The sequence below is a fragment of the Solanum verrucosum genome, unplaced genomic scaffold, assembly GCF_900185275.1.
Source record: "Solanum verrucosum unplaced genomic scaffold, falcon-dt-bn FXZP01000166.1, whole genome shotgun sequence".
Classification (NCBI taxonomy): Eukaryota; Viridiplantae; Streptophyta; class Magnoliopsida; order Solanales; family Solanaceae; genus Solanum; species Solanum verrucosum.
Genome location: NW_026020139.1, coordinates 641095 through 655311, shown reverse-complemented (window position 1 = coordinate 655311; position 14217 = coordinate 641095).

Genomic DNA, 14217 nt, shown 5'->3' with positions numbered 1-14217 from the left:
GAAAGAGAAGGATCAAGTTTCTTAGGGTTTTCAAGCTTATTTCGAGGTAGGTGATGGTTGTGATTCTATGATTATGTGATGTATGTTTGTTATTGCTTCATTATGATACTTGTATGTATATGAATGTTTCAATGTTGATCACACTTGTTGTAACCGAGATATTGAATGATGATTGCCATGAAATCATAACTTAAATATATGATCTTGATTATATACTTGTGATTGTGATTGTGGTGTGTGAATGGGATCGGTTGCCACGTCCGGCATAACTAACTTGGATTAGATTTCCACGTTTCGGCATAACATTGGGATCGGTTGCCACGTTCCGGCATGCTATCTGTTTTGGTTTGGGTTCCATGAGAGGACCAATGATTTGACATAAAATGTAAAGTTGTTCGTTGTTCGTAAATGTTGATAATATTGTATATGATGATATATATGCATGTGATTATAATGTTGTTTGACTTGTTTATGTTGCACTAGTAGGATAGCCGCGTGATCTTACCAGTACACTGTGGTTGTGTACTAATTCTGCACTTGCTCTTATTTTTGTTGAGTACATGGGATCTTCAAGCAGCTATTGACAGACCTCGCTTAGAAGATCAGTGATCGTCGTTCGAATTCAAGGGTGAGCCAATTCTTCCGGGCTGCCATGGAATTCTCTTTCTTCTATGTCCACCATTTCCGGACTTAGATATTTGTTTAGTTAGTTCATTAGTTTGGGGTGTATCCCTTCTTGTTTAGACTTAGATCATTCGTTTAGATGTTTTGGTACATTGACTTTTAGGTTCTAGGTTATTCTTCCACATTATTAGTCATTATTGTTAAGACTTTTGTTAGAGTTTATGGGAACTCTATTTTATTTCCCTAGTGTTTGATTTAAATGCCTTAGTTTTTAGACTATTTGCTTGGGTTGGGTTGTAGTAGTGGTTCTCCCATCGGAGTGTTAGTATGGGTGCCAATCACGACGGTCTGGGTCATGACATATATTGGGGGATTTAATGGAATCTATTTTGGGGCATGATTCAGTTGTTGGCTCTTCAAGGTTTCATTTAATTTTCTTCCATGTTAGCGAATATTCACCTTGAACAGAAAAAGTACGTAATCACGGGTGAAGTTGCTAGGTGCTTGTTTGCTTATTAATTTGCTTTTCCATTCCATATCTTGTGTTTTGATTTTATTTTCATGTATGATTATTAATTGAAAAATTGAACTAAAATTGATAACAACCAAATTGATAACCGACCCATAAATACCCCTATCTACGACAATGAGCTCTTTTTGTACACTTCAGTTGTTTTATTCTAACTCTTATCTCAGTTCGTATTTTTGCTATCAATACATCTATTTTTACATGAATCTCCTTGAATATACTCCAATTCATGTGTTGTTTATCTCTGATCCTTAGAGTGTTGTTGCCAGCTCCTTTCTAACCAACCTTTAGTGTTTGCTTGCAAGTTAGTGGAGTGTCTGTGAAATTCCCATTTAAAGCTTCTGGTGACTGAGTTTCTCACAAATGCAACATGTCACTTTCTACCATATTTAACTTTTATATCACCAAATTCTTTAGAAAATAGATTTTCTCCCAAGAAACAAAAGTCCATTTCCTCTGTTTTTTCAGTGTTGCCCTATAAGCTAGATTGTATAAGGATTATTTATGGGGCAATTCTGTTACATCACCAACTGTGTTGAGTTTAACTTTGCTGAGGATTATGCAAGGCAATATAATTGTCCTTTTTTTTGTCATGATTAGAGTAATCTTAATCCAATTCTTGTCTCACTTGATGTTAGGCTCCTATATTATCTTATACACATTTTAATTGTCACACTTAGACATATTGAGACGTTAATAGTCCAAATCAGTGGGTGACATTACAATTTATCTCAGTACATATATAATTTTGAAATCTTCAACTTTCAAGTTACTTTTTGAGGTTAAATTATATATACAATATACTCTTCATATCAATGTCATCCACCATATAGCCACTTTGTTTGAGCAAAAGATCCATAAACATACATATTGTTATTCTATCATATGAGCACTGGTCAATGTTTTATGAGCTGTGAGATCATAAAAATAATATAATATGAATAAGTCAATAATTTTTTTACGGCATCAAAATGATAGAATATATCTTCTGGATCTCTATCTATCTATCTATCTATCTATTTATTTATATATCTATCTTTTTATATCTATCTATACATATACTGTCTTAAAAACATGAACTATCAAGCATGAATGTTGAATTAATACAATACCCTAATTAAAAATACTCAGTTTATTAAATTTATTTTATTGAATTATATTATATTAAAAGTACTTACCTTTTCACACTAAGGAATTGTGACTTTTCTGATGAGTTGTGATTTTTCCAAAGAATTGTGATTTTTTCAAAGAGTAGTGACTTTACGAAAAAGATGTGCCTTATACGATGAGTTGTGACTTTCTCAAAGAGTTATGACTTTTCTAATGAGTAGTGACTTTTTCGAAGGGTTGTGACTTTTCTCATAAGGCACAATCAGTACCTATTCATACTATGGTTTTTTACCTATAAATATAGGGGTTCTCACTTTTAAACTACAATTTTTTATGTTTTCTACTCTTGTTGTCACGCCCCGATCCTACACCCTAGGCGGGACTGACACTCGAGAACGATTGTTGGCCCCAAGCGAACCCCTGGCCTGGCTAGACTCTCAGCGGAAAACTTTAAGCTTTAATAAAGAAAACAAATGTAACTTTACTCAACTGTCTCAAAATAACTTGGAATGTTTTAGAATTAAACATCCAACTAACCAAAGTGGCTACTCAAGTTTTATAAAAGAACAACGGAAATGCAAAGACTAAAGAACTATAGCTATCTGTCTATGAAGCCTCTTATACTATGAGGGATGTTGGGACAAGAAATACTTACCTCTGCTTTACTCAACTCATGGATACTCAACTGAATGTAGAAATAAAAACAATAAAGATGCAGTTAATATAAAACATTTAAACAGTAGATAATATCTCAAAGTATTGGAAAATACCATAATATTTAAGTTGTATATAAGAATACAAAAAAATAAATTATGTTTGGGAAATTCTCTAACCGACTACCATCACTATGAGTTATGTGATGATACAACATTTCGTCCACGCTGCCAGAACTGTCCTATCACTACAAGAAAATATAGAATTGCCAATAACCTTTTTGCGACAATAGTGATATTGTTGCTATATATCAATAAATGGCAACAACTTTATTTGTTTGTTGGTAGAGTAAATTTTTAACCACAACTTTATTTATTTTTATTGTCGGCAAATATATTAATTTTGTTGCCATATTTTATGGGTCTTACAGTAAATTTAAAATACTAAAGAAATTTGCAACAATATTTTTCCTCGTTGATAAAAATATATTTATTGTTGGTAAAACATCAATTTTTCGCAACAACTTATTTAGTTCGTGGTTGAAAATTATTTCCCAATTATTCCGCAAAAGAGAAGGCGGCAAATCTTCCCTCTATAATTTTTTTGGCCCAAAACCCTTCCCTCTTTTGTCCCAAACTGTTCCAAAATTTCATCAAACATTAAAAGCAAAGGCGTATCCAGAATTTTGAGATGATGGGTGCACCCAATCATAATCGCATTATGTGATACTTCAAGTGTGAGTTCACACATCTATATTTTAATATTTTTTTAAAAATATAACACTACTATATATGATCTCAGGAGGGGACCAGGGATTCACGTGAACCTAGTGATCCCCCTTGGATACACCTCTGATTAAAAGCTGCTATGTTGGAAATGGAACGATTGGTGCCTTACTCAAACGGAAGTTTTAAATTGTAAGTTTCTTCCTTCTAATGTCAATTGTTTCAATCTTAGTGTTTTTATTATTATTCTTTTCATCTTTCATCAATACTTTTAGGGTGGGTTCGGTATGAAGGAAAATGTTTTCCATGGAAAATGTTTTCCTGGAAAACAAGTTGATTTTTGACTTATTTTCTCATGTTTGGTTGGTGAGTAAAAAAAAATTTTCGAAAAAGATTTTTAGTGTTTGATTTATGAATGAAAAATATTTTTGAGAAATATTTTTTATTTTTACTAGAGTAGAAAATAATTTTTGAAATTGAAAATAGTTTTTAAAAAACAAACTTAAATTTTTTTGGGGGGTGGGGGGTGGTAGGGAGTGGGTGAAGGGGGGGGGGGTCGAGAGTAGGGGTGAAAAATTGAAATTTTGAAGTTGAAATTATTTTTTAAAAACAAACTTAAATTTTTTTCGGGGGGTTGGGGGCTGGGAGCTGGTAGGGGGTGGGGGCTGGTAGGGGTGGGTGGGGGGTCGAGGGTTGGGGTGAAAAAATAAAATTTTGAAGTTAAAAATATATTTTAAAAACAAAATTAAAATTTTTTTTGGGCGTGGGGGGGGGGGGGTGCTGGTAGGGGTTGGGTGGGGTGGGGGGGGACTAGGTAGGGGTGAAAAAAATGAAAATTTGAAATTGAAAATATTTTTGAAAAACAAACCTAAAATTATTTTTTGGGGATGGGGTGGGGAGGAGCTGGTAGGGGGTGGGGTGGGTGGGGGTCGAGGGTAGGGGTGAAATGAAAATTTGAAATTGAAAATATTTTTTAAAAACAAACTTAATTTTTTTTTGGGGGGGGGGGCTGGTGGAGGTGGGTGGGTAGGGGGCAGGGTCGGAGGTGCGTGGGGGGGGTCAAGGGTAGGATGGAAAAATGAAATTTTGAAGTTGAGAATATTTTTTAAAAATAAAACATGAGAAAATTGGAAAACATTTTCCGGAAAATGTTTTCCTTCATACCAAACACACCCTTAGTATATTATCGATTTATTTCCATGAATAGTTATCCTATTCAAATCAATTCTTTTAATGTTATCATTCCCTCAAAATAATAATTAGGGCTTACAAATACTTTTTTCAGTTTGGTCACTCCAATTTAAAACATTTGCGTAGTGAAATGAAAGGGGCAGATTTTAAATGACCAGTTCTTGAAATTTTCCATCTTTTAGTAACTCTAAAACTTGTAGTTTTCGAAGAAATTTCCTTTGTAGAGATTCAACATAACTTTATTGAGTATGTTCGGTGTTGAAACTGAATTTTACACGTACGATGGGTTCTTCCTGTCAATGTTGTCTCGCCCAGGAGGTGAGAAGAGTTGAGAACAAAGTGGCGAATGGGTGTGTAACGCAGTGCGAATCTGCCGAACAGTCTCGGGCCAAATCCTGAAGAAAGCTAAAAAGCGCTTTTTGATGAGCCTGTATCCTTTTCAATATTCATATTGAGTTCCATTCTGTAAATGGGAGGTACCTTGGATGCTGAATTGGGTTTCTCATGTGTAGTTTCATTGACTAGTGTCTTTGGGGTTTTGTCTTCTGAAAAAGATTTTGGGGATAGGCGTAGCGCTGTAGGAGTAGGGGTAGGGGTAGGGGAAATGGGCGAGGGGAATCAAACTCTTGAAAGTTTTGGTAGCCAACCAACCGAGCTACTAAGATTACCAGGCTTGTATCTTTGGTGTTCCTTGTCTTGAATTGTTTTATCTTTCCTTAACTATTTCTTTATTAGAATCATTGTGGCGATAAATTGGAAGCGGTACCATCTTTGTATATATCCGTTGCACATTTGGATCGTGGTGGGTATTAAAGCAATGCTTTGTTTACTGAAAATTGGTGTAGTATTTTTTGAGAAGACTCAGTTGTTTTCCCTTTTGCTGATCTAGGTTAACTACACTACAGTGTTTCTTTTTCGGCCCTTGATGTTTGTTGATAATGGACTTGCTCCTGGAATGGGATTTTAAGGTCACCTCTCTAGGACTATAGGCTAATTTAGTTTCAGTTTGTCATAGATGTGGCATTGACGACAACAAAAATATACCCAGTATAATTTCACTAGTAAGGTCTAGGAAGCATAATGTGTACACAAATTTACCCCTACCTTGTAAAGGTAGAGAGCCTATTTCAATAAGAGCTAAAAAGATGGAAGGATTTTGTATGCATCCAAAAGAAGTAAAGAGAGAAAACTGTAGTTATCACAAATGTTCATCTCTTTACTTCGTTTTTTCACTTTACTTTAGATGTGCAGGACGGTGGACGCGAAACTGGAACAAACAGATTGTATAATTTCTAAAGGAAGTTGCCTTCAATAACCTTTTCCAACTTTACAATCTAGTTAAGTAGTTCTTTTAGACAAAGCAAGGTATATAATTTTCTCTATTTTCTATTACTCTTGTAGTAAGCTGCTGGCACTATACTCATGGGAGATATTGGTCATCAAAATATCTTGCAACTCGTACAAAATTTGATTCAGAGAAGCACAACTAGTTGGGTAGGGTTTAACTTGTACTGTCTCTCTTGAATTATATTTGTTGTTTGAGTTCGGTAAAGTGTTGTAGCAGATTAATAACAAAGTTAATCCCCTACTCAACAAGATATGTGCATTGTGAAATTATATAAACTATAGGTCAGTCACTCTTATGCTATACAAACCTGAGGTTGCTGTGCAAGATGTCAAATTGTATTTACATTGTGAAATCCACATGTACATTTTAGACCTGCTTGGTTGTGGTTCTCATCAAATGGTTTTGGGTTTCTTCGGTGACAATTTTTATAGTTAGAAATCATTGGTTGGGGTAGTGTCATTGGCAAGTGTAATTAAAACAGTGAGAATTGACTCATATAACGATGGAATTAGTTGTTGCTCTCCTTGTTAGAAATTGAATGCAATTTTTGGTAAGATAGTTTGATCTTGAAATGATATTGCACCTGTCAACATTTTAATTCCATTTTTCTCTGTTAAACATAATGGATTGTTCTATATCGACATACTGAAAGGTAAGAACCAGTTAGATTTATTTCTTTTTTTGTTCTTTTGCAATTATATCTCAGCTTGTCATTCCTATTTAGTGATTTATGGTTATCTAGATTACATAATATGCTAAGAGCTACTCTTGCATTCGATCTATGTCTAGATAATGCTTAAAGCTAATAATTGATCCTTTCTGATCACTCTGATTTGCATGGTGATTAATTCTTGTATTAATGAGCTTCTTGTGATGATAAAACAAATTTGGTTTAAAAGAACTTGTATTTAAGGTAGAAGTATTTAGTTGACGTGCAGCATCCCTTTGACCGGTTAAGTTCAACAAAAAAAGCTTGAAAAACAAGTATAAAAACAAGGCTTTCCTGAATCTTTAAGCTTATCTTCTGTTTGGTGTTGAGTCCATTTATCAATCACATATTCAATATTTGTTTAACTGTCAAATGAGCGAAGTTATTCAAGGATTCTCACTGAATACATATGCTGAAAAGAGATAGACTATAACTAATCTAATTTCTAAAATAGTTAGCTTGAGAAAGCAAAGTTCTTATATATAATTATTAATTGGCTCTTATGGCTCTGTAATTGATGTGTCCTTGAAACTAAACATAAAAAAGTAATGTCTTTTTCATCAGGTAGTAAAAAAAATGTCTACTTTTGCTGGGTTCTTTTATAGAATTAATTGTTGCTTACTTTCCGGGAGTTGATCGTGACAAGTAAGTATTTTTATTAATTGGAATTTGTACCTTTTAGATTCTATGGTACTAGGTATGTTCATGTAATGTGTTTCAAGTAAATGTCTATTTTTCTTTGCTTTCATGTCTGTAACATGAAATAAGACTAATATCATCTGGTAGCATCTTCTCTTGGGAATTCACAAAAAAGCAATTCTCATCTTAAAACTGGATTAGTTCTTTAATGGGATAAGGGTCTGAAAAATACTCCAACTTTGGTCGAATTTGCTGTTGCGATACTCAACTTTCATGAGGACCTATTACCTCCCTAGACTATTTAATACCGTATTTTTTACCCCCTGAAATATTTAATAGTGTATTTTAAAGGTATATATGTGCCCACATGGACACATTACTATTTATAATTTTGCATTAGTTTTTATGTCCACGTGAGCAAATATATATGTTTAAAATACGGTATTAAATAGTCTAGGGAGGTAATAGGTCCTCATGAAAGTTTAGTATCGCAACAACAAATTCGATCAAAGTTGGGGTATTTTTCAGACCCTTATCCCTTCTTTAATTAGTTAGTTTTTTTGGCTACTTTCGATTTTTGGGCTCAATTTTTATGGCATAGTGATTAGGTAACTTTTTAACATTATTGGGAGTGCAATTCACTCTTCTTTTTTTTTGCTCTGAAGAATTGCTACACAATTGATTGTTTGTTCCAATAATAGTTTAAATCTCATTATGTTGGTGTATGACAACGACTATCTATTTGTATTATTGCTTGAGTTGAATTCTAAGGGCTAGAACTGCAGTTTTAGCTTAGTTCCTTAAATGAAAGTTATACATTCTAACTGTTAATCATTAACAAGTGTTTGTGTTATTCATTAAACTTGAGTTGAAGGTAGTTTTTGAAGAATATTACCTTAATTAGTAGTGGTGTTTCTTGCTACCGTAACTCTCTGTCTTTTTTTTTTTTTTTGAAATGTTAAATGGTTTGTATTGTTGTTTCTTATTCTCTCTTTTATTTTGTTGTTCAAATGGTAAATGTTTTAACCCTCAATCACACCTTAAGCTTATCAAGGACATACCTTAGATGGTGGTGTTTTTGAGGGGTATTGTTGTTTGCTTTGAGATAACTTAGGCTTGATAATAATAATAAAACCAGAAGGTAGGGATTCCCACCGTCCTCGACATAAGTAGATGAAATAGCCTTGAGTTGGTCAAGGTGTCGACTTTGTTATAGTCATATCATGCTATGCTGGAGTATACTTGTTTTATCTTAGGATTACGGATTACCAATTACCAAATCAGACAGATCTAGTCTGTTAAGTCTTTTAGTTTCTATTAGTGATCTGCTTATAAGAAAATCTAGTATGTTAAGTCTTTTAGTTTCTATTAGTGATCTGCTTATAAGGAATTTATCTCACAAATTGAACTTTTGTTGCATTTCCAAAAGGGAAAAACTGCAAAGCTGACTCAGGCACTGAGGTATACTTAATTCTAGACTCTATTACTCGTTCTCTCTTTTTCCTCTTCCTTATAATTATCGTTGACACTCATCTTGTGTAGAGAGGCCCAACATTTACTTTCGGATAACATTGTTGGACTAAATCGTTATTTTGAATTATTTATTTTCTGTAGAATACTCCATTTTAGTAAATCTTAAACGGTGTAATTTAGGCACCACTATCTCATTCCTCTCTAATCACACTTATTTTTCCTTTGAAGATATTTTTTATTAAAAATTTTCTCAGGCATTATTTAAGTGCTTGAATTACATTGAAGGAAGTGGACTCAAAAGACCTCCAATTGCTTTGATCAATACAAACTTAGGTAAAAATAGGGACAATGGAAGAAAAAGATCCATATAGGCGATAACTACTAGTTGAGGATAGGTATTAGACTTGTATGAAACTTTTTTCTTGATAATGCGTAGTAGTTGTTGTATAGTATTAGTGCTTGAAAGATATTTATTTGTGTTTGATGGTAAACGGACAATGTATCTGCAGAGAAACTTGTGAAGATTCAGATGTCATCTACTTTGAAGAAGCAATTGGTTAATGATTGGGAATTCATCATGCATCATAATAAGGTATATATGTGTAGGATAATGACTAGGTTTATTTGATGTATTTTTTGTTGACGAGCTCATTAACAGTTGAAGACACAAGTGACAATAACAACTACACTTCAGTCCCAAATAAGTGATGAGAAGTTTCATGTTGCTCATCAATAGGTTGTTCTGTTTCTGTAGCTGATAGAAAATATATCTGCAATAAAATTTGCACGAACTTTTATGGAAACTGGAAGTACTCCGGACACAAAAAAACTTGGATTCCTCTGTTTCTATTTCTAGTGTTTCGTGGAGATTGACTCCTATAATAATTTTTTATCAAGTAATATAGCTCCAATCATACTATTAATGTTTAATTAGCAGGAGTCGTGTTCCAACAAGACCCAAGTTCTAGTATTGGATACATTGTGGATGTAATTAAAGCATTTTCTTGTGTTAGCTTCTGGGAGGGAGCATAGATGAGTGACCAACCATGGAAAATGGGAAACCCATAATAGAGCTATCAACCAGAAGTAGAATTGTTTAATCATCTTATCTCAACTTGGAACCCTAAAAAAGGCATATACAAATTGATACAGGCGATGCCTAATTTGCTTTTGAGATCTTTGCTGATTTACTAGACTAAGTTCTTCCCAGGCCACAGCTAATCTGAACAGGATTAGAATATTACTAGATAATATGACACTGATTTGTCCAGCTACATGTATGTATTCTTCCCTACAAGTGGCATCTGGAGTTGATCATTACAATATTTCTTTTAAGTGCAAATGAAATAAGGAGAGTTACCAAGAGATCAAAGTGAGTTGGGACGTAGTTGATTGTATTATTATGTCATTCTCTGTCTTTTTAATTTATATTCCTGTAATTGATAACTTTATCAAAATATAAATATATTCATCTTTTATTTGCAGGATGAATATGCATAGTTCAACACTGCTGTCGTACAAGTACTATTGGAAGAAGATTTTTTTAAAAAAAATTACTAGTAGTATTAGAACATAATGAACTTGGTTATGCATTTTTTTACAAGTAAAGGCATTTGTAGAGGTATTTAATTTTTTGAAAGTAGTAAATATCTAGTACATCAATACTATGTATTGACTTCTGTAGATTTATATAATTTTTTAATTTTTGAAGAAATGTGACTATTCACAAATTGTTGCCAAAACTATATAGAAATATTCGATTTATTGTAATAAAAATCATTTTTACCAAAAGTCTTCCTAACAAATTACTACTAACTATTTGCAACAACTAACGTTGTTGGTAAAAAAGTTTAATTTATGGCAACATTAAATTTTGTTGCGAAAAATTATATAAGCCACAACTATACGAATGAAAGGCAACAATATTTTTGGTTGCGTCACTAGATTTTTGGGAACAATTTATTTTGTTGTTGCAAAAACTTTTCCCATCGGCGTTTATTGCAACAACTTTTTTATTGTTGCCAAAAGTACTTTTGGCAACAATACCCAATATATGGCAACAAAATGTTGGAAAATGTCTTCTTTCTTGTAGTGTATAACTTGCAGGATATAGAACGCCTCAACTAAGTGGATCCATTAAGAAATGCTTAGAAGCATTAAGGAATCATCTAAAAAGAATGATCCTTTCTAACCACGTTGGCTACATGGTTTATGGAGACTTGAGTTATTATGAACCTATCCCCATATCGGTTGTCACGACCCGATTTCTCGAGTCATGATGACACCTACATACCCTACCAGTAGGTAAGCCAACCCGCAACCCAGAACATCAAGCAATGAGCGAAAGGGCAGAAACTAGCGAAACAATAATCTAAACAAGAATAACAATGCGGAAGCAACCCAAAATAAATATATACAGAAATCCCTCCCAGAATCTGGAAGTCACTAGTACAGAGGTATCTAATAAAGAGTACAAGTCCCAAAAGTGGACCACAACAGAGCGTGTCTCAAAGGCAACAAGACTAGCTAAAACAAAAGAAGGAGACGGAACAAACCCCAAAATGCCAAGTGCTCGCCCTCCTCTCCGAATCACAGCTGCAAAAGAAGGCTGGAACTAATCATCGCTGGTAACTGGTACTGGGACCTGCATCACGAAATAGATGCAGAGCGTAGCATGAGTACCAACACAACAGGTACTCAGTAGGCATCATAGGCCGACTGAGCAAAAAGGGTAAAAACAATAAGAAAGGATAGAATCTAGACACAGAGAGGTCAAAACGGATAAGAAAAGAAAGCACACGAGCATACCAGAAACAAACTAAGTACAACTAAACTAAACCTAACTGGACCCCCATATGCCCAGAAGGTACACTCGTGCACAAGCTCAAAGAAAACCTGAACGAACCCCCATAAGCCCGACAGGTACACGGAAAAGCAAAGTCTACTGAGAAAGAAGAAAATCGAGCTCCCAGCCCAAAGTAACTAAGATAATCCATCAGATTCCACCCAGCCAGCAGTGCACTCCCAACCCAGCTAGAAAGAGTGACCCTAGGGGGCACCCAACCAAACAGTCCACTCCCAGCCCAGCTAGAAAGAGCAACCCGTGAGTGAGGTAGATATCGCGAGTCGTCCTACCATGCAGTCAGCTCCCAGCCCAGCTAGAAAGAGCGACCCGGGGACACCCAGCCAGCAGCACACTCCCAGCCCAGCTAGAAAGAGAGGCCTGGGGGCGATCGCTGATATCACCGAGTCTACCCAGCCAACGATACGTTCCTAGCCCAGCTAGAAAGAACGACCCCGGGGGTGATGGTATCTCCAATAGGATTCAATCCAACAACAACCACCGTGGAACGCTGTCCACTCTAAGACATCACAGAAAAGGCTCCAAGCCTATACTATCTCAATCCCACGCCTCGAGTGATGCACCAAACCTTCGAGAATGCGTCGGAACCGCATAATGAGAGGGAGAAGATACATAAGTGCAGCAAGTAGCGATAACACCTAATCTAAGGCTTAAACTATCAGACTCAAGTCTGCTATTCCAATCTACAAAGAGTTAAGTCATCCGAACGAAGTCGGCAGCAAGTCAAGGCTATCTAGCCCACACGGTCATAAGTTTAAGGCAATGCTAGCCTAACATAGACTAAGGACATCGTGCTTACGGTTAAGGATGAACAAGGCATGCAATACATAGCATACAAGCATACAATAACATTTAGCACATAAGCATGCAACTCTACTAAACCGGTTAACATGATACTATACCCGAAATGTGGCCAATCGATCCTAACATGAGGTATCTAATCAAAGTAAGGTAGTAAACTGGTACCCACCCCCAATTCACTCCAATCGACATGTTTTTACACAATTAAGCTCAATATAAAAGAAAGGAAGCCGTAGCCTACCTTAAGGTCGATCGCGCACTCTCCAAATTACTTTACCGGAGCTTTTCCTTCCCGAACGACCTCGAAACGCTGCCCCACTATCAAAAATAGAGTCACAATGTTACTACGGTCATTTAGACACCAAAATCACAACAAACGGAGACGGGTCAATTTTGGAGTCAAAACGGGAATCGTGGGACCCGCACCGAACTGTCCGAATTTGACTCCGTCAAGAGACCCTAAACAGCACCCCAAACTTATGTCCCAAAATGGAACACAATTCGAGGCTCAAAACATAGCAAAAACCAACAAGCAAGAAGCCACACTTTAATGAACTAAAAGAAACCCTACAGCAGCAGTCTAAACTCGAAATAAATGAAAATCGAAAGGTGCCCAGCACTATTTGAACACTCTACGACGAAGTCTCGACAATTCTCAACACGTGGGACTTCGAATCACCCAAAACCGAGCTAAAATGAGTGAGATAGGACCAAAACAATAATACCAAAAACAAAGGCTCGAAAAAGGTATTGCAGTCAGGTTTTGTCGCGAAATTACCTCAAACTATGTGCACCCAACAAATTTCGAACACCCTACAGAGAAGCCACAGAAAATAGGAAGCTCCCGCACTTCGAATCGCCTAAATCGAACAAAAGATGAGAGAGTTATGAGGGTTTGAAGTTTGGAAATATGTTGCTATTTTTTCTGCATTTATTGCAGATTTTCTGCAATAATTTCCAAAACTTAAAACTCCGACGGGGTGCTCCGATCTCGTTCGGAACCCCGTGCACGCAAATGAGATATGCAACCATACCAAATTTGATATTTCGGACTCAACGACGCAGTCAAAATTTCCATCAGAGGTCATCTCAATAAAAAGTGAGCCACACTTCCAAAAGTCATTTTAAGTCAAAACCCACAAAAGGGCTCGGAAAGATATCAAAAACCTCGGGACACAAAAGAAGGGTCAATCTAGACCAAACTCGACATTCCAGAGCTAACCGCGCTGACGGAATTCTCATCCGAGCGCGTTTACTCAAAATTTTGACCAAAGTCAAACTTAGGCTTAAACTTAAAGTTAAAACGCCTAATCGCACCGACTCACACTGAAAACCTCGGGAGTCATGTTAACCATGCTACTAGCCTAAAATGACCCTTCCGGAGCTGATGGAATCGTCAGAATTGGATTCCGATATCATATTTTTGAAGTTTTGCTCGAAAATGATCGTTCAAGGTTCATAAGCTCCAAAACACAAAAACTCGCACCAAGACCAAACGAACGACCATGTGACTGAACTGTCAGTCCCAGCAAGTCATAAATGACTTGGGGT